Below are 20,303 nucleotides of genomic sequence, written 5' to 3'. Positions count from 1 at the left end.
CCTTTCCTTTCCTTTCCTTTCCTTTCCTTTCCTTTCCTTTCCTTTCCTTTCCTTTCCTTTCCTTTCCTTTCCTTTCCTTTCCTTTCCTTTCCTTGCCTTGCCTTGCCTTGCCTTGCCTTGCCTTGCCTTGCCTTGCCTTTCCTTTCCTTTCCTTTCCCTCATAATTGAGCATAGTGCTTGGATACATCATAAATACTTTATTTCATTTGCTGTTATTTAGTCATTTTTCAGTTATGTTCTACTGTTCATGACCTCATTTAGGATTTTCTTAGCAGAAATACTGGAGTGGTTTGCCATTTCCTTTTCTACTTCATTTTATAGATGAGGAAACTGAGACAAAGAGGACTTAATGACTTTCCCAGGTACTTAATACACATGTATTGGTTAATTGGAAGGAGGGACTCTAATACTGGAGATTTCAGGCCAGAAGCTAGGGGGAATGGGGGTTGTGCTGGGATTGTGGATAGGTAATATAGATGGAACCTTGCAATACTTTGAAATTTCTGCATAGCTAGTGTGGTCAGTATCTTTGATTTGCTTGGAGAATAGCTACTCCTTAAAAATAAACAACAGTCATATTCACATTATAGGTTTTGCATTTGGAAGCCATTTTACTTTGAAAGAAAATCTACCAAACAACCTTTAAAGATTGAGGCCTGGGCTGCAGCAACTAAGTCAAACAGGATTATTCTGTGAACATAGTAAGAACTGTTATTGATGATGACAATAATAATATATGACATTTATATGGGTTTTTAAAGTTTTTAAAGCACATAATTAACTCCCTGATAATACTTAGGGTATTTTTTTTCCAACAGGAAGAAGGATTTCATGGGAGATAGAAGGCTGGGAATTTCTTAACCAATCCAGATAGGTATCTTTTCTGCTAGTTAAAGGGTTTTGAGGATACTTAGAGGTTAAGTGATTAGCCTAGGGTCACATATTCAGTGGTGTCAGAAAAGAATCTCTCTCCTCCTAACTCTAAAGTCAATTTTCTATCCTTTACACCATGTTGCTCCTCCAAAGGCATTATTCTCTCCATTTTCACAAATGAGGAAATTGAGGTTCAGAGAAGTTAAATGATTTGCTTATGTTCATACAACTAGTTAATTATTAGAGGAGGGATCTAAATCTAGGTCTTTCTGATTCCAAGTTCAGTGCGCTGTCCATATTTCTTTGATTTTGACCAAAAATATTAGAAGTCCATATACATTTCAGAAAGACAAGAATTCTTTCCTAGTATTTAAGATTTCATCTCAATGACTACTTTTCAAACAGTAGTTTTCTTCCTTTCTGGATGTTGTGGCTAAATTATGGCCTTTTTCTTTTCTTGGTTGAGGTGTTAAATAAGAGAATTTATGGATTTCTTTTTCTAGACAGTTTAGGACTAAGGACCACAATTGGAGCTCTGGTCTTATCTGCTTCTTACTGCCATTAAGTCCTCTTATTTATAAAGAAAAATATCTCTGATTTGTTATTTGAGACAAAAGAAGGGTAGATATTTGGAATGACATTTTCAGACAAGCCTTCACTTTCCCTAATCTCTCCAAGACAAGCAAAGCCCTGCCTGAAGCCATGGGGGAGACTTCTCTGATTCAGCCAAGGCTTGAAGACCACAAAAGCTGAGCTATATAAACAGCGCTGGGGATTTTGGCTTGTGGTCAGAAGTAGAAAAGACCAGTGGATCAGAAGTGATACTTAAAGAGGTGTGAGGAGGTGCTTGGGACCTTTTGACAACACCCAGACTGCAGAGTAAACTTAAACAGAGTGACGAAATAAGAACTAAAGCTAGACAAATTGCTTTTTTCCCAAACAAATCATGGTGTTTTTGTGTTTTTTTTTTTGTTTTTTAGGACCAATCCACTAGAACATAGAGGTTGCAATTTGACTGGTTTGCATTACTGTCATTTCCTGTCTTCTTTCTGGAAGCTGTGAAACATGTCATTTTTTAGACTTATTGAAGTGGTCTTAGCCTGTGTTGACTAGGCCTCTTTTGGCTTGAGGGAAGCTGTAAGACTAACAGAAGGAGTCAGACAGAAATAGAGGTCATTGGATTATAACTTTAGAGCTGGAAAGGGCCTTAGTGGTCATCTAGTCTAAGCCCTTCATTTTACAATTTAGCAAACTGAGGCCCAGAGTGGTTATGTAACTCACCCAATTTACATAGGTAGTTAGTGCTAAAACTTGAGTTGACCCAGCACTATCTATTCAGAACCTTAATAAACTACTTAATGAATCACAGCTGAGCCTGGAGCAAATTCAGTTGTTAGGTATATGTTGGAGGATGTTGGCAGCATTTATGCTCAGGACAATTTGACCATTTAGAATGGTTGTTCTGAGAGAGGGACCAGCTGTTCCTCAGAGAGTTTATCCCTTCTCTTCTTGGGGGCTGGAGAGGAAATAAGGCTCCCTCACAGAGTGCCAATGTGATAGGGCCTTAGGCATGATGGCCCAGTGACCATCCAGAGGACCTTTATGTGACATGCAAATAGAGTGTTACTAGCAAGAGGGAGGTATATTTTACCCCCATGTTGGTGCTCTGGGAAAAAATCCCATTTAGACCTGTATTAATTATAGCTCTGAAACTCTTACATTATGGCTTGCCCAGAAAAAGAGATAAACATGCTATCAGTCTTTGATCCATCTGTCAACAAGCATTTATTTATAGTCTGCTGTTACATGTGCTATTCATTCTATTAAATGCTGAAGATGCAAAGAAATGTCAAAAGTAGCATCTGCCCACAAAGACCTTAATAAGTAATTGTTACCTGCCTACCTACCAGTCAGTATGTGTGTCTGTGTGTGTATACACATGAATAATTTTTATCTATATCTTGTATATATTTATTTACATATAGGTCTTATATGTGTTGTTTTATTTATCTTGTATATATTCATATGTATACACACACACATATATATATACACATATATACATACATTTACCTATATATATGCACACCTAAAACACACACATAAGGCAGCTAGGTGTTACAGTGAATAGAGTGCCAGGCCTAGAGTCAGAAACATTTCTCTTCCTGAGTTCAAATCTGGCCTCAGATACTTGCTAGCTGTGTGTACTTGGACAAGTCACTTAACCCTATTTACTTCCATTTCCTCATCTGTAAAATGAGTTGGAGAAGGAAATGGTAAACCACTCCAGTAACTGCCAAAAAAATCTCAACTGGAGTCATGAAGAGTTGGACAAGATTGGAAAATGACTAAATAACAAATGTATACACATATGAGACAAATAAAGAATAGACTGAAGATAATCATAGAGTGGAGAGTACTAGGTGGTGATTGAGCTAAGTGTGTGGAAATCAGAGATTCTAAGAGTAGGAGGTGATGAAGGAGAACATTCCAGGCATGTAAGCAGTTAACAAGCTTTTAGTAATCATTTACTATGTGTCAGGCACTGTGTTAAGCATTGGAGTTATAAATGCAAACAAAAAGAAAGGCCATCCCAGCCCTGCAGTGGGGAGGATAGGGAGAGATAACATAAAAGAGAGGTAAAAAGCTGGGCAGAGTAGAAAATACCTGTACAGGGAGTATGTTGGCTAAGTCCAGGGAGTTGGGAAAGGAGTGAAGTATGACAGGTCTAGGAACATCTCCAAAACAGAGGCCGCTGAAGAAACTCACTAATGGGAGAATGGAGCCAGCATGGTGATTTTCCAGGGTGAAAACCCCTCAGACATGGGGGCAAGTTCCAGTGTGTGAAGGCAGAGGAGTCACAGTAGAAAAGTATGGAGAATCAATAGCAAAGTTGTGAGAAAAGGAAAGGTCATCCCAGGAATAAGGGATTCCCAGCAAGTGTAAAGATGTGGAGATGGGGGATGGAGCATGTATGAGGAATGGCAAATAGGCCAGTATGGCTGGACAGTAGAATGCATGGAGGGGAGTCAAGTTGAAAGGCTCGAATGACAGGAAAAGGTCATGTTGGGAAGATCTTTAGAAGTCAAACAAGAATTTATGTTTGATCTTAGAGACACTGAAGTTTATAGAGTTAGGGTGGGGGTGGGTGATATTTAGTCCTGTCACACTAGAACATTGAGGTTTGAATTGTCATTAGACATTGGGTGCACCAAGGCTTTATTTTCCTAAATTTCTTTGGGTTAGTTTTCCTTATTAGACATATTTTCATCTCTAGACATAAAATAAATGCAGTGCCCTCAACTAGCATGTTCCTTCATAAGATATCTCACTGACTATACATGCATCATTTTGACTCAGGTAGCGTTACAGCTTGGTTAAGGCCAGAAATTGGCAAGAACCTTCTGTCTCCTGACATGTGCAGCTCAGTTTTTCATCTCTTTCAAAAAGCATTGATATTTAAGCTCTTTGGTCAAATGCAAATTGTTTTTATAGAAAGGTTAAGATATTTATTAAAATAACTACACTAAAGGGGGAGTTTGTCTTTTTTATAAAGCTTTAGTTTCACTTTAAAGATTAAATATGAAATAGTCCATGGCAAGGGAGAAAAGTGCAACACATAGCAGGAATGATGGATTAAAAGCATTCCACTTTCATTAACAACATCTTTCTAAGCAGCAGGCAATTAGAGCAGGCTTATCAACACATCATTTGCCAAAGCTTTGTCACAACTTTTTCAGATTTGGATGGAGGTGGGAATGTCAAGAGAGGGAAGGAGAAAAAACAGAGAGTGAGAGAAGGCTTTGTGTTCCACACACATGGAGTTGTCTACTTGTATTTGTATGATTCAAAAAAAAGAAAGAAAACCTAAAAATCTTGTAAAATCCAGTAGGGTTTACCAGAGAACTAGAAGGCCTAATTTTGATACCAAATCAATGATATTGACTCATATGTGTACAATATTTCAAGAATGGCAAATCACAAGAAGCCTGAGAGGGAGGGATATGGATTAGGATATGATTTCATTGCTATTTTTTTTTTTTGTTCACTTGTGTCTCATTCTTTGTGAGCCTGTGGACCATGGGATTTTCTTGGCAAAGATATTGGAGTAATTTGCCATTTCCTTCTCCAGTGGACTAAGGCAAAGGTTAAGTGACTCGTGCCAGGTCACACAGCTAGTATGTGTCCGAGTCTGAATTTGAACCACCATAAACCTGATCCTAGGTCCAGTGGTTTAACCACTATACCATTTAGTTGCCTCCATTTTCATTGCTATAGGGAACCCCTGAGTGAGGACACTTTACCCATGCAGGACAGCACCAACTCAGTCCAGTTTTGTTTTAGAGTTACCTAGAGCACAAGAGGATAAATGACTTGCCCAGGGTCACACAACCAGTATGTGTCAGAGAAGAGGCTGAGTTTCAAGCCAGTTCTTCCTGGCTTTGAGTAGGGAGATAGTCTAAGTATTACTAGCCCTATTTTACAGATTAGAAAACTGAGACTTGGAGAGGGTAAGTCATTTATCCCTGGTCACAGGAGACAACTTTGAATCTCAAATCTGTTACTCCATTATCTTTGCCAAATTTATTGAATATTATTTGATATTATAATATACTATAAAATATTATATATTTGGAGTCACAAGACCTGGGTTTAACTTTTACTTCTTCCATTTACTATCTGTGTGACCTTGAACAAGTAACTTAATCTCTCTGCGACTCATTTTCTTCATTTGTAAAATGAGGGGAGGGGGGTTGGATTAGATGACCTCCAAAATCCTTTTCAGATCCAGATCTATGCTCTTAAGGAAGTGAGGTTTGAACCCAACTCTCAATTTCACATTCAGCAGACTATCTACATTGCCTCTTTACAAAATGCAGTTTACTTTGCTCAATGCAACTGATTTAATAAAGCATGTTTCTAGATCTGTATTGGACCCAACTCCTGTTGTTAGATTTTCAGTGTGAGCAGTTGCACCTTGTAGATCAACAAACCCTACCAATCAGGCTTTAATTAAATGTTTTGTTGATTACCTGAACTTAAGAATATGATGGAGAAAATGTTATTAATGTAGATTAAACTTAAATGTATGTTATGTGTGTATTTTTTTTTTCAGAGAGCTGGTGATGAAATATTTACTAGCGAACTCCTGAAACTTTTGGTAAAATTTTAGCCTGTGTCTACAAAAGCTAAGCATTTTCAGCTATTATGCTTCAGTTTGATCCTGGTTTTCTATTCAGCCCTTTCTCCACGGATCAGTACCCCTTGTCTTCAGAGAAGGAGCTAAACACATGAGGAATTTTTTGTGTCAAGGTGTCATACCAGATCATGTAATTTAATCCACTGTTTTTTTACAGTTAAAGAAACTGAGGCTCAAAGAGGTGAAATTACTTGCTCATGCCCAGATCTTGCACACACACATATACTTACACTCACACACATATACCGCCCCAACATAACTATCCATACATATCCATATCCTCCACCTGCACAGCCACATCCTCCCACACCCTCACCCTCACCCACATACCTATACACAACCATACTTACACATTCTTACACAAACCCTTCACACACATAGCTACACATGCACCTGTGATAGTAATGGCAATTAAAGATTCCCCTGTATTGGCTTGGTTTTCAAATTGATTGTATTAAAACCCAGAGCTTGTTAATCCCACCTGTGGGATGGACTTGTTGATGTGAAAAGAAAGTCCTGAACTGGGAGGAGCTGGTGATGTAGATTTGGAGAGACAAGTGAGAGGCAGAAGAAACTTTTTTTTGGAAGCAGCACCTCGTGGAGAGAGAGAGGCTAAGAGAATTGCTGGTGGCCGCTTTGAATTGCCCTGGACTTTTGAGACCTGCCCCCTGAGCTGCCAAGGACTGAGGAGACATGGCTGTTTTGCTGGTACTTTATCTGTCTGTTTTGATGTTGTTTTGCCAGATTTGTCCACTGGTGAAAGACAGTCCTGTTGTTGAAGAAGTCCTGGAACCTGGCTTTTGGTTAAGAAGCCCTGAGATTTTCCTGCAGACAGAATGAATACTGTCCACTGGTGAAGGACAGTGCTGTTGTTGCAGGGGTCTGGAGACTGTCCTGCAGACAGAGTGAATACTGTCCACTGGTGAAGGACAGTGCTGTTGTTGCAGGGGTCTGGGAACCTTTCTGTTGGTTCAGAAGCCCTGAAGAAGGATTTTCTGGTTGTATGTTTACAGAAATCCTGGGAGAGGGCTTTGCTAATGTGTTCAGGGGTTCTAGGACTGTTCTACAGACAGAGGATGAATTCATGAAGGGACTGGCAATGTATCTTATGGCCTTGCTAAGCCTTGTCTCCCCAGGAACTAAGATTGCTGAGAACTTGCCTTGTGTCAAGATGAAGAAAAGACCTCCATTTGGGTATTAAGTGCTGTGTTTAAACTTGATGTAACTCTGGGGTAGATTCAATTGTGATCCAGGGGTGGGGAACTTTTGACCTTATGTTTGGAAACTAATCTCCATTTGAGAAGAGGGGCTTTGTGGTGGACTTAATTAAGGTATAGCCTAGGGGTGGAGAAGTATTTAGAACACAGACTTTGTAATTGATTGAATGATTGGAAGGTCCTAGGGTGGGGTAGTACTTGGAGATTATTTAATCAGGCTTAGTAAATGCTGTATTTGGAATGATGTCATGTTTTGATCTTCTCTGTTCTTGGTTTGTCACTGAATAAAATGGAGAGCACCTATGCTGGTATTTTGAACCTTGGGAAGTTGCCTTTGCTTGGCATTACAGTACAGCACCCCATGCTCACAGCCTGCTCCCCGCATCCCTACATATCCACACTCATACCTGTACCCATACATATACTCCCACATACCCATACCTAGAGCTTTTCCACACATATCCCCCATACCTCCCCCCACACACACCCTCATGTCCCGTGAGCACGAACACACACACACACATGTGCACACACACATACACACAGGACTCAGAGTTAATGTTCAGCCATTTCATTCCATAGAATGAGTCAACCAGGGATAAGCACAGTGTCTGGCACGTAGGTACTTGATAAATGTGTTTTTTATTTGTTCATTCATTCAGGTAAGATGCTGTGTAAGGATTTCCCTCCCCTGCACTTCTCATCATGTAAATCCAAATCTCCCCCTCATCTGCACATCTCATTGACTAATTGTTTACATTTTCCATGCCCATGGATCACATGCAGAATTGCAGAGCTCAGAGGACCTTAGAAGTCATCTCATCCAGACCATAGCAGAGACCAGAAAAGTTAGTATCCAGCCTCTGATTGAAGACCAATGTGATGGGGAATTCATTATCTCATAAAAACACTTGTTCCACTCTTGCGTAGCCTGAATTTTTAGGAAGATTTTCCTGACATAAAGCCTAATTTTGCCTTTCTATAATTTCCCCTTTCTGGGACTAAATAGCACAAATCTAATTCTATATCTACATGATAACCCTTCTCATACTTAAAGCTTGTCATCATGTAATATTTTCTGGCTAAACAGCTCCAGTTCCTTACGTAGCATGTTTTCAAATCCTCTCATCATCTTGGTTATCCTCTCTTGGATATCTGTTTGCCCACATCTGTCCTAAATTGTGATTCCCAGTACTGAACACTTTAGTGTATATAACATTGGATAGGGCAGAGTACAGTGAGACCATTGGTTCCTTCATTTTGGATGCTAAGCTTTTACTAAGGTAACTTAAAATCCTGTTAGCTTTTGTGATCATTGTGTTACATCATGGACTCATATTGAACTTGTGTCCCCCAAATTCCCAGATCATTTTCACACAATCTTTGATCTCAACAGTTGTACTTGTGCTATTGATTTCTTCAACCTAACATCTTCAGACTTTTAGTAATACTTTTCCAGAATCCTATCACAATATTTGGTTTAGAGTAGCTTATGGGTTCTAGAAGGTTTTATCAATAAAAAGGAAGCTGTGGTAGTTCTGCCAAATTGTAAAGGCTTTCAAGATGGGTCATCAACAGATCATATACTCACACACACACACACACACACACACACACAATCTATTATATGAGGACTAGCCCTGTTCATAAGATCATAGAATCAAGACTAGAAGGGATGGGAGAGATCAGTTTTCCCAACTCCTTTATTTAATAGTCAAGGAAGCTGAAAATCTTAGGGTTGCAATAACTTCCTCTAAATCACACAAGCAGTTAGTGGAAAAGCCATGATTCAGATGTAGGTCGTCTGACTCCAAACTCAGAATTCTTTCCCATTTTATCCCATATTATGCTGGAAGAAAGGAAACAGTTGTCTTTAGGCAGGGTGGTCACAAGCTGCACCCCAAGATCCTTCTTTGACTGTTTACCATCCAAGGACCAGCTATATAATTGGGAAGAACTCATCACCAGAAGGCTAACTACAGGGTGATGGATTTTTTTGGTCAAAGTAGCCAACCTCTTGCTCAAAACAGTCCACTAAACAATAAATTGGTAATGTTTGTGCTGGTGAAGGCAATACACATAATGATGAAATCATGGCTACTTAGAGCCATGTGGTACTGTTAATTAAAATTGACCTTTTGGAGGTAGTCACAACAACTCCAGTTCTATTTATATTAATTACTTAATTATTATATATTAATCTCCCTATTTTATAGAAGACTCCAAGTCCAGCTCTCTATTCACTCTCTGTGCCTCTATAAAATATGGAAATTAGACTCAGTGGCTTCTAAGGTCCCTTTCAGCTCTATGTTTCTATAATGGATTTGGTCAATAAGGAGACACCTATGAAGGCTTAATTCCTAGATGGTAGCCATTATCCTGATTACATTTAATAGGAAGAATTAGGCCATGTATATTCTCATACTTACCATGGTAGTGATGTGCATTATTCCCACTAGGTAAAAACTCTGTGTTCTCTATGGTTCTTAGAATCAGCTACTTTCTACCCTTCAGCTCTGCCTTTCTCCTTGTCTGGGAAATGGTGGAAGACTATTATGGGATTTACAGAAATGGAATAAACTCTTCTATCATCCATCACCTTGGACAAAATCTGCCTCTTCCATGACCTGATGTTTTCTCAGACTCATCACATGCCCTTGATATAAAAGGCTTGCCACTCCATATGAATAAACACTGTTTGTATAGGGTATTTACCTTTGGCATAGAACTCAACTAACAAACTATATCAATTCATTAATATCAAATCTCCAATGCATAGCAAAATATCTACCATTGTGCTACATCTATTCAGCCTCTTTTGGCCATTCCCCCACCTCTCACCAAAGTTCCCAGATAGTATTTAAGATCACTCAAACTGCCAGTGTTTTAGGAAATGTACAGTTTATGTTTGTTTAGCTGCCCATGGCAAGTCCTTTTGCAAGTAGGCAAATAAAAGTGGAAAATGAAATACAACTGAGTTGATGGCTCAGTGGACAGAGCCCTGGGCCTGGTGTCAGGAAGGCCTGAGTTCAAATCTGACCTCAGACACTGACTAGCTGTGTGACCCTGGGCAAGTCGTTTTACCTTTGTCTCCCTCACTTTCCACAGCTGTAAAATGGGTATGACAATGACTACCACCCCACCCCATCCCCAGGCTTGTGATGAGGATCAAATGAGTATAAAGTACTGAGCAGAGTGCCTGGCACATAGTAGGCATGCTACCTTCCTTCCTCTCTCCCTTTCTCCCTTCCTTCCTTCCTTCCTTCCTTCCTTCCTTCCTTCCTTCCTTCCTTCCTTCCTTCCATCTTTTCTTCCTTCCCTTTTGCTTTCAGTAGAATCAGTCTCTAGTTGAAGACTCAAGAATTCTGAATTTGGGAATTTAATTCCCCTTCCAACACAAAGATGTGGACTCAGGTTCCAGTAGACACAAAGCATCAAATTTATTTTTTTTAATTTAATTTTTGCTTTTTGGAAGGTAATTGGGGTTAATTGACTTGCCCAAGGTCATGTGGCTAGTTTTTGTGTTAAGTGTCTGAGGCTGGATTTGAACTCAGGTCCTCCTGACTCCGGGGCCGGTGCTCTATTTACTGCGCCACCTAGCTGCCCCAAAACATCAGCTTTAGAGTGGAGGAGAGCAACACTCTTTCCTCACTGTGAAAGTGAGAACCAAGGGCACAGAATGGTTGCACTACTTACCCAAGTTCACACAGGTAGAAAATGAAAGAGCTATATTTTCGGCTTAGGTCCCTTGACTACTAAATCCAACATTTTTTCCACTTCAGAGAAAGGCAGACTCAACACTTTGTCAGTGATGACTGTATTTTCTCTATAGCTAGCACCTTACTTGTATCAAACAAGGTGAATAGACCCAGTGACTGGTCCCTGAAAAGAGAGACTTGCCATGACCACGTGACCCTAGAATATGCTTGACCTTGACCACAGCACCCCTTCTGCTGCTACTCACTCTCTGGGGTGCATTCCCTCACCCACTCCCCTTCTCATCAGTAACCAGACATTGCTTTTTTCCTTCTCTCCCAATGGCAGGAGTGACAGGATACTGCAAATTCGCCACCACCTCTTGCTCTTGCTCCGGCTTACCCCACTCAGACATCTGGATGGCTAGGTTGAGGCTCAGAGGAACTCCAGGGTGACAGACCATTTTGAACATCCATCTCTATTATAGCTAGTAAGCATTTTAGTTAGAGTCCATAACTCAATGTAATGAGGTTTTCTACACAACTTCTTTTTGAAATATCTGGCCAGAGAGGAGACCCACCTGGTTGGGAAGAGTGACCAAATTAAGAATAGATTAGGTAAACTTTCTCCCCTTTTGTATGCTATAAACCCTGGAGTTGTCTGGGAGTGGGAAAAGTATGTGTATCTGTGTGGGAGCTGACTTGGGGTTGCCTCTTGGTTGTTTGAAAGTGAAAGTGGAGAATCAGGTTTCTGATATTTTACAAAAGCAAAAAAGGAAAAGAAAGGAAAGGAAAGCAGCTCTTACCATTTTTTGAGAGATAATTATACCCTTAAAGAAGTTCTGTAGGTAGGTATGAAAGATCATGCCTATACGGCTGCATCTGTACTCACTGAATTTGGTGCAAGATTTATGAATTCACTGCAAAGCTGGCATTGCATCTACGCTAGCATAAACTTGGAGGCTGGCCCCATTTAAATAGCGTAGGAGCCTAAAGTGATTTCAATAGTGCAATGAAGTGATTGTGCTATTGAAATGCTAATTCAGTTGCAGCAGCTGCCTAATATATGGCGGGTGTCTAATAGATGCTGCCATACAAGCATCTACCCTTCTCAAACCCAAACAGGAAAGCAGATTTTCTCCATTCCCTGTGTGCATGGCTTTTGGTTTAAACAAGTCCCACCCTGAGTGTCAAATATGGCCTGCTCTGTCCGTCCCCTGAGATTTTTCTGTGGCTGAGTTAACACAGATCCTTTATTACCTTTCATTGAACACATTAGCCCTTCTTTTCAGACAGTGCCTTATGGTTGAGAAGACTTGGCCCGTTGCAGATAAACATCTGCATGAGTATCCTTGGATCAGTGGCTCTGATCATGGGCTGGGTAATTTGTTTGATTAGGGCATCCACCTAAGACAAAGGGAGTATAGCTGAGTGAATCAGGACTCTGGTCTCCAGGAGAGGCCCAAAGATGCAGGAAGAAGTCATTTACCCCAGACCTGGACCACCCTCAGGTAGAATAGCTTTTCTCATCATCTCCTGTTATCCTCAATCAAATGATAGGCTTTGGGGAACCACAGCCTGGGCTCTGACAGGACCACAGTTAATCATACAGACAATATCAGAACCACAGGCTGTGCCTGCAGTTATTACAGATGCAAAAGCAGATGAATTAAAAATAATAATAGATTTTCAACCTTAGCTTGATGATAGCGTTACTTACAACAAATCTGTCTTCATGTTTTGGGCAATGGAGAGAAACTCCCTCAGGAAAAATGTCAGTGGCTCGAGTTTATTTATATGTAAGGTAACCATGAAATATGCCAGCCTACCACTAATTGTGGGGCATATTTATTCTACACAAGTTGTTTTCCGCATTAGCACAGTTGTTAAAATGTACGGCTCTGCCCTGGGGATTTTTACAACTTTATCTTCCATCATGATAAACGTGGATGCTGCCTGGCCCTGGTACATACAGGGCATCAGGAGTCAAGACTGGCAGCCCAGGAGATGCAGAAATAGAAATGACCCAGGGGTGAGACCCTGGAGACAAACAGCAGGGAACAAAGCTCAGGAGATGTGCTCAATAAGGACAAGCCTCAGCGAGCAGCTTCAGAACTTTGTCTGCCCTTTGGTTTGTCTGTCTTTTCTCTTCAAATGGGTTTTAGCTGAAACCAATTAAAGTGGACCAATTGGCAGGGTTCACACTTGTAGTGTTTATGGTGTGTGCATTGTACTGATTTATGCTGGCCAGCAGCGACGGTGAAAGGCAAACTGAAGAGGAAGGGAAAACCTCACACTATGGGGGTATTGCAGTGTGCAGGATTATTGCTGGAGCAATAATGAACGGCCCCATAAAGAGAACTGCTGACCCCACAAGATTTGGCGACCAGGAGTATTTTTAAAGGAAGACAATGCAATGGCTGCAATTTAGTGGCAGGTAATTATGCAAGAGGCCTAATATTGGTGGAGAATGCAGGTGCTTTCAGTGGAAGTAGCACAAAACAAAGCAGCCTCTTGCATTGACCCTTTTGTAGAGGCTTTATGTAATAGAAGTAACATTCTGGACAGAGGTCTGGCTCTGCAGGTGAACCTTTTTACCAGGAAAGGAGGTTAAGAGATCTTTGTTTTTATGTTAAACCACAGGCATATTTGGGAGAGCAAATAAGCCACACAAAACCAAGATACCTGGACAATCCCGGCAAAAGGTAGAGCTACTAGGATAAGGGCCTTCCTGGGAAACTTTGGCCTTTAGGTGGCTACACTGGTGATATCTGTAGGGGGTCATTTAGTAGTAACTCTTGGGCAAATGCCCTCTCTACTGGATTGTAAGCAACTAAAGGGCAGGGGAGGGTGTCATTTTGCAATGGGATTTTTCCTCCTCTCACCTCCCTGCCCTTTCAGATGTTTAATACAGAGCTTAGGATAGAGGCAAAAGCATTCATCTTGGATGCAGGGGACCTAAGTTCAAATGCTGACACTTATTATCAGCATATCATCAGGTAAGTCACTTAATTTCTGAGTCTCAGTTCCCCCATCCCCCAACAACAACAACAAAGGAATTGAACTAGATTCTAAGAGGTCCCTTCTTACTCTTGATCTATCACCAATATGTGCTTAATAATTTATCCTTTTAATACATTAGCATTTTAAAATGTAATAAAGGAATAAAGAGGGGAGAAACATGGAGTAGGCAGGGGGGACATATTGGGGAGATAAAAGGATTTGATTTAGAGCTAGAGAACTGGGAATTTAATTCCAGCTCAGGTCCTTAAGAGCTTTGAGACCCTGGACAAATTGCTTCTCTTTTCTGAACCTTGTTTCCTTACTTCTCAGGTAAGGGGGAGCTAGGCATGGTGGCAGCTCCCAGGGAGGTTGGGGTTGGCAGATCTCCTGAGCTGGGGAACAGTGGGCTATGCTGATCCATACTAAGTTTGATTAATATGGTGAGGTCCTGAGAGCAAGGGCCATGAGATACCCCAAGATGGGAGTTAGAGGTAAGTCTTCAATGTTGGAATAAGAGTAGGCACTTGCAAATCATTGAATAGTTAAGAAAGGGAGGTTTGGTTTGCACATCAAGGATTGAGTGGCACTCAGTTTCTCTGGATATGTCCTCTTGTCTCCATGTGGAAATGTATCTGGCCACTGAGCAGGCTGTGGTAAAAGATATGGTGATTTGTGTGGTCTTCACAAATCCACCAAGTCTGATGGATTCTGGCTTCAGCTGAGGGGGACTTTTTATGTTCTTAGGTGACAAGGAAGCTGAAGGGGCCAATTAAGTCTCAAGATTAGATTTGTTGCTTTTTAGGGAAAAGTAATCCCTGTGACAGAGGAGGATGCATGGGTCAATCTAATTCATTTTTTTTTTGAGGGGGAGAGGAGGTATAGACCTTACCCATGTTATAGAGAAAAGTGGTAGGTATCAGACCTGCAAAAAGGGATGAAGTGAAGAGGATGGAAATGGGAAAACCTGCATGCCAATCAGAGTGGGACCCAGCTTGTGAGGAACCCTTAAACTTCTAGCCTAGATCCTCTCAATCTAAGACGAATGCTTTTGTCTCTCCTGTGACAGGGGTTAGTTTTCCCTGAAAAGCAACAGGAGAGACCCCACAAATATGCCTCTGTTTTCACATACATATCTATCTAAACATATATGTTAGATATATATTTATACTACAGGCATACCTCAGAAATATTGTGTGTTTGGTTCCAGACCACCACAGAAAGGTGAATATTCACAGTAAATTGATGAAATTTTCTGTTTCTCAGTGGATGTAAAAATCATATTTATATTATACTGTAGTATTGTGTATAGTAGTATTATGTCTAAAAATTTACATACCTTAATTAAACATACTTTTAAAAAATGCTAGCCATCATCTAAGACTTGAGTGAATCTTAATTTTTGGTGGTGGAGGGACTTGCCTCAGTGTTGATGGCTGCTGACTGCTCAGGGTAGTGGCTGTTGAAGGTTGGGGTATCTGCAATTTCTTTTATATATATCTATATATATATATACATATATATGTATATACATATGTATATGTATATATATCTATATATATATACATATATATGTATATACATATGTATATGTATATATATTTGTTTTTTGGAGGGGGAAGGTGGCATTTAGGTTTGTGACTTGCCCAAGATTACATGGCTAATAAATGTTAACTGTCTGAGGTTGGATTTGAACTCAGGTCCTCCTGACTCTAGGGCCGAAGCTCTATTCACTGTGCCACTTAGCTGTCCCTTTTAAATATATTTTTAAAAATTTTATCTTATTTATCTATATATTTTAGTTTTCAACATTCATTTCTACAAGATTTTGCGTTCCAAATTTTCTCCCCATCTCTCTCCTACCCCTCACCCTAGATGGGTGAGCATGCCATCAGATGGTAAGCATACTGATTACCTCTTCTCCCAGTCTTTCCTTTCTTCTATGCCTTCCTATCCCCCCTTACCCTCTTTCCCCTTACTTTCTTGTAGGGCAAGATGGATTTCTATATCCTATTACCTGTATATCTTATTTCCTGGTAGCATGTAGAAATAATTTTTTAACATTTGTTTTTAAAACTTTGATTTCCAGATTCTCTCCTTTGTTCCCTATTCACCTACCCCCACTGAGGAGACAAGCAATTCAGTATAGGTTATACATGTGTAGTTATGCAAAAAATTTCCTTCATTTATTTCCCATCATCCTATCCCTCCCCTCATTTATTCTGTTTCTTCCTTTGACCCTGTCCCTTTTCAAAAGTGTTTGCTTCTGATTACCCTCTCCCCTAATCTGCCCTCCCTTCTATCACACCGCCCCCCTCCCTTATACTCTTCTCTCCTACTATCCTGTAGGTAAGATACCCAATTGAGTGTGTATGTTATTCGCTTCTTATGCCAAATCCAATGAGAGAAAGATTGACTCATTCCCTTTCACCTCCCTGCTCTTCCCCTCCATTGTAACAGCTTTCTCTTGCCTCTTCTATGTGAGATAATTTACCCTATTCTATCTCTCCCTCTCTCCTCCCAATATATTCCTCTCTTACCTTTTAATTTTATTTTTTAGATATCATCCCTTCATATTCAACCTACCCTGTGTCATCTAAGTATACATAAACACACATTAACATATACATATATACATATACTATATGTGTATATGTGTGTGTGTGTGTGTATTCCCTTCAACTATCCTAATACTGAAAAAAGTCTCATGAGTTACAAATATTATCTTTCCATATAGGAATGTAAACAGATCAATTTTAATAAGTTCCTTATGATTTCTCTTTCCTGTTTACCTTTTCATGTTTCTCTTGATTCTTGTATTTGAAAGTCAGATTTTCTGTTCATCTCTGGTCTTTTCATCAAGAATACTTGAAAGTCCTCTATTTCATTGAATAACCATATTTCTCCCCAAAGTATATACTATATTTTTGGGTAGGTGGTTCTTGGTATTAATCCTAGCTCCTTTATCTCTGGAATATCATATTACAAACCCTTTAATTCCTTAATATAGAAGCTGCTAGATCTTGCGTTATCCTGATTGTGTTTCCACAGTACTAAAATTATTTCTTCCTGACTGCTTGTAGTATTTTTTCCTTGACCTGGGAACTCTTGGTTTGGCTATAATACTCCTAGGAGTTTTCTTTTTGGGACCTTTTTCAAGGGGCAATCAGGTGGATCCTTTCAATTTCTATTTTACCCTCTGGTTCCAGAATACCAAGGCAGTTTTCCTTGATAATTTCTTTCTCTCTCTCTTTTTTCTCTCTTTTTTATTTTTTAGTTTACATCATTCATTTCTACAAGATTTTGAGTTACAAATTTTCTCCCCATTTTCCTCTCCCCACCACCCCAAAGCAGCGATCCCACTGAATATCCCCTCCCCCAATCTGCTCTCTCCCATATCTTCCTCCATGCCCTCCAACTTTCCAGTAGGGCACGATGGATCTCTATGCACCAGTGCATATATATCTCATTTCCAAGTTACATGTAAAATAATAATAATAATAATATGCATATGTATTTTTAAACATTTGATTTTAAAACTTTGAATTCCAGATTCTTTCCCTTCCTCCCTCATCACCTACCCTCACTGGGAAGATAAGCAATTCAATATAGGTTGTACATATGTAGCTATGAAAAACATTTCCATAGTGGATATATTGTAAAAGACTGACTATATTTCCCTCCATCCTATCCCACCCTCCAATTGTTCTATTCTCTACTTTGATCCTGTCCCTTTTCAAAAGTGGGTGCTTCCAACTTCTCTCCTCCCCAGCCTGCCCTCCCTTCCATTATCCCCCCTCTCTTCCCCTTCCCCTCTACTCTCCTGTAGGGTGAGATACCCTATTTGGTGTGTATTTCATTCCCTCCCTAAGCCAAATTCAATGAGAATAAGGTTGACCCATTCCCTTTTGCCTTCCTGTTCTTCTCCTCCATTGTAACAGTTTCCCCTTGCCTCTTCTATATGAGATAATTTACCCCATTCTGTCCCTCCCCATCTCCTCTCACTATATTCCTCTCTTACCTCTTAATTTCACCTTTTAAATATCATCCTTTGCTATTAAATTGGTCGTGTGCCCTCTGTCTATGTATACCTGTACGCATATATACACACACATACATATGGATTCATATGTCTATATACCCTCCTATATGTATATATACATACACATATATACACACATACATACATACATATATATATATATAAAATATATGAATTTCTATTCCCTTCAACTATTCTCATACTGAGAAATGTTTCATAAGTTACAATTATTGTTTTTCTATGTAGGAATATAAGTAGTTCAACTTTGATAAGTTCCTTATGATTTCTTTTCCCTGTTTACCTTCTTACGCTTCTCTTGCTTCTTGTATCTGAATGTCAAATTTTCTATTCAACTCTGGTTTTTTCAGCAAGAATGCTTGAAAGTACTCTGTTCCATTGAGTAGCCATATTTTACCCTGAAACATTAAACTCAGGTTTTCTGGGTAGGTGATTCTTGGTTTTAATCCCAGCTCCTTTGACCTCTGGAATATCAAATTCCAAGCCCTTCGATCCCTCAGTGTAGAAGCTGCCAGATCCTGGGTTATCCTGATTGTGTTTCCACAATATTCAAATTGTTTCTTCCTGGCTGCTTGTAATATTTTCTCCTTGATCTGGGAATTCCAGAACCTGGCTATGATATTCCTAGGAGTTTAATTTTTGGGATCTTTTTCAGGAGGTGATCTGTGGATTCTTTCAACTTCTATTTTGCCCTCTGGTTCTAAAACATCAGGGCAATTTTCTTTGAGAATTTCTTGAAGGATGATTTGTAGGTTCTTACTTTGATCATGGCTTTCAGTTAGTTCAATAATTTTGAAATTATCTCTCTTGGATCTATTTTCCAGGTCAGCGGTTTTTCCAATAAGATATTTCACATTGCCTTCTATTTTTTCATTTGTTTGGATCTGTTTAATAGTATCTTGATTTCTCATAAAGTCACTTGCTTCCATTTGCTCCAGTCTAATTCTGAAGGAATGATTCTCTTCAGTGAGCTTTTGAGATTCTTTCTCCATCTGGCAACTTTGCCTTTTTAAGGCATTCTTCTCCTCATTGCATTTTTGAGCCTCTTTTGCCATCTGGGTTAGTCTATTTTTTAAGGTATTATTTTCTTCAGTCATGTTGTTGACTCTCATTTCATAAATTTCTTGCATTGTTCTCATTTCTCTTCCCAGTTTTTCCTCCACTTCTCTTATTTGGTTTTCAAAATCCTTTTTAAGCTCCTCTATGACCTGTGACCAGCTCATATTTTTCTTGGAAGCTTTGGGTGCAGGAGTTCTGACTTTGCTGTCTTCTTCCTGTTCCATGTTTTGATCCTTTTTGTCCCCAAAGTAGGAGTATAATGTCAGAATGCTCTGTTTGTTTTGCTTCCTTTGCTTGCTCATGTTGCCACTCAATTACTTGTCTTTTGAGCCTTTTGCCACAGCAGAATTCTGCTTCCTGGGAGAGCTTTGTCCCAAATCACTGGGGTTTGCAAAGCTGCTGGAGGTATTAATTGGGTGCCCTCTCTGAATCCTCCACATGCTCTGGCAGACTGCTCACACAGCCCTGGATCACTACCCTAGAAAGCAATCCAGATCTAAGCAGGTTAAAGCAAGAGTGATTACCCCTCATACTGGTTGCTTGGTGCCCCTGCAATCTGCAGACCAGGAGCTCTGAAGCAGCCACATGGCGGGTGTCTGCATGGCCATGGAGCCTCAGCTGCTTCTTGCCGTGGGGGCAAAGGCAAGACCGCACTTCCAAATTACCAGGTCCCCAAGTCCACACTGTACTGACCTCTCACTTTGTCCTTAGCATCTATGGGTTGATAATTCTGGATACTGCCACAGCTGCTGATGATCTGAAGTCCTTCCAGCCAGTGGCTGGTCAGGCCACCCTGAGGCTAACCTAGGGCTTGAGCAGACCTGGGCTTGGCTCCCAGAACACTGCACTGGCTGCTTCCTGCCAGCCTGCCAGGCTGTCCTCTGTGGGAGGTTAGATTCTCTGTGTGATTTTGTGGGTTCTGTAGCTCCAAAGTTTGTCTAGAGTCATTTTTTACATGAATTGGAGGAGGTTGGAGCCGGAGCCGAGCAGAAGTCCTGTTTCTACTCCGCCATCTTGACTCCACCCCCCTTGATAATTTCTTGAAAGATGATGTCTTGGCTCTTTTTTTTGATCATGGGTTTTTTAAATTATCCATCCTGGATCTATTTTCCTGGTCAGTTTTTTGCAATGAAATATTTTACATTGTCTCCTATTTTTTCATTCTTTTGGGATTTGTTTTATAATATCTTGATTTCTTG

The 20,303-nt window shown here is 40.1% G+C and overlaps 1 long non-coding RNA gene across 2 annotated transcripts in view; it reads left to right on the top strand.

Moving 5' to 3' along the window:
- LOC138146934 (uncharacterized) overlaps positions 1-20,303 on the top strand; it is a 175,526-nt gene that overhangs the window by 28,450 nt on the left and 126,773 nt on the right. The window contains exon 3 of one of the 2 annotated variants that reach the window (XR_011164650.1): positions 5,990-7,532. The exons of the other annotated variant lie outside the window; for it this stretch is intronic. This is a non-coding gene — a long non-coding RNA (uncharacterized lncRNA). Of the gene's footprint in view, positions 1-5,989; positions 7,533-20,303 lie in introns of those variants that run through there. 2 annotated transcript variants of the gene reach the window in all.

This window comes from Petaurus breviceps, unplaced genomic scaffold (assembly GCF_028583685.1).
Source record: "Petaurus breviceps papuanus isolate PSGF00001 unplaced genomic scaffold, PetGlider_PUasm1.0 90775, whole genome shotgun sequence".
Taxonomy (NCBI): Eukaryota; Metazoa; Chordata; class Mammalia; order Diprotodontia; family Petauridae; genus Petaurus; species Petaurus breviceps.
This window is presented reverse-complemented; position numbering and strand designations above follow the sequence as displayed.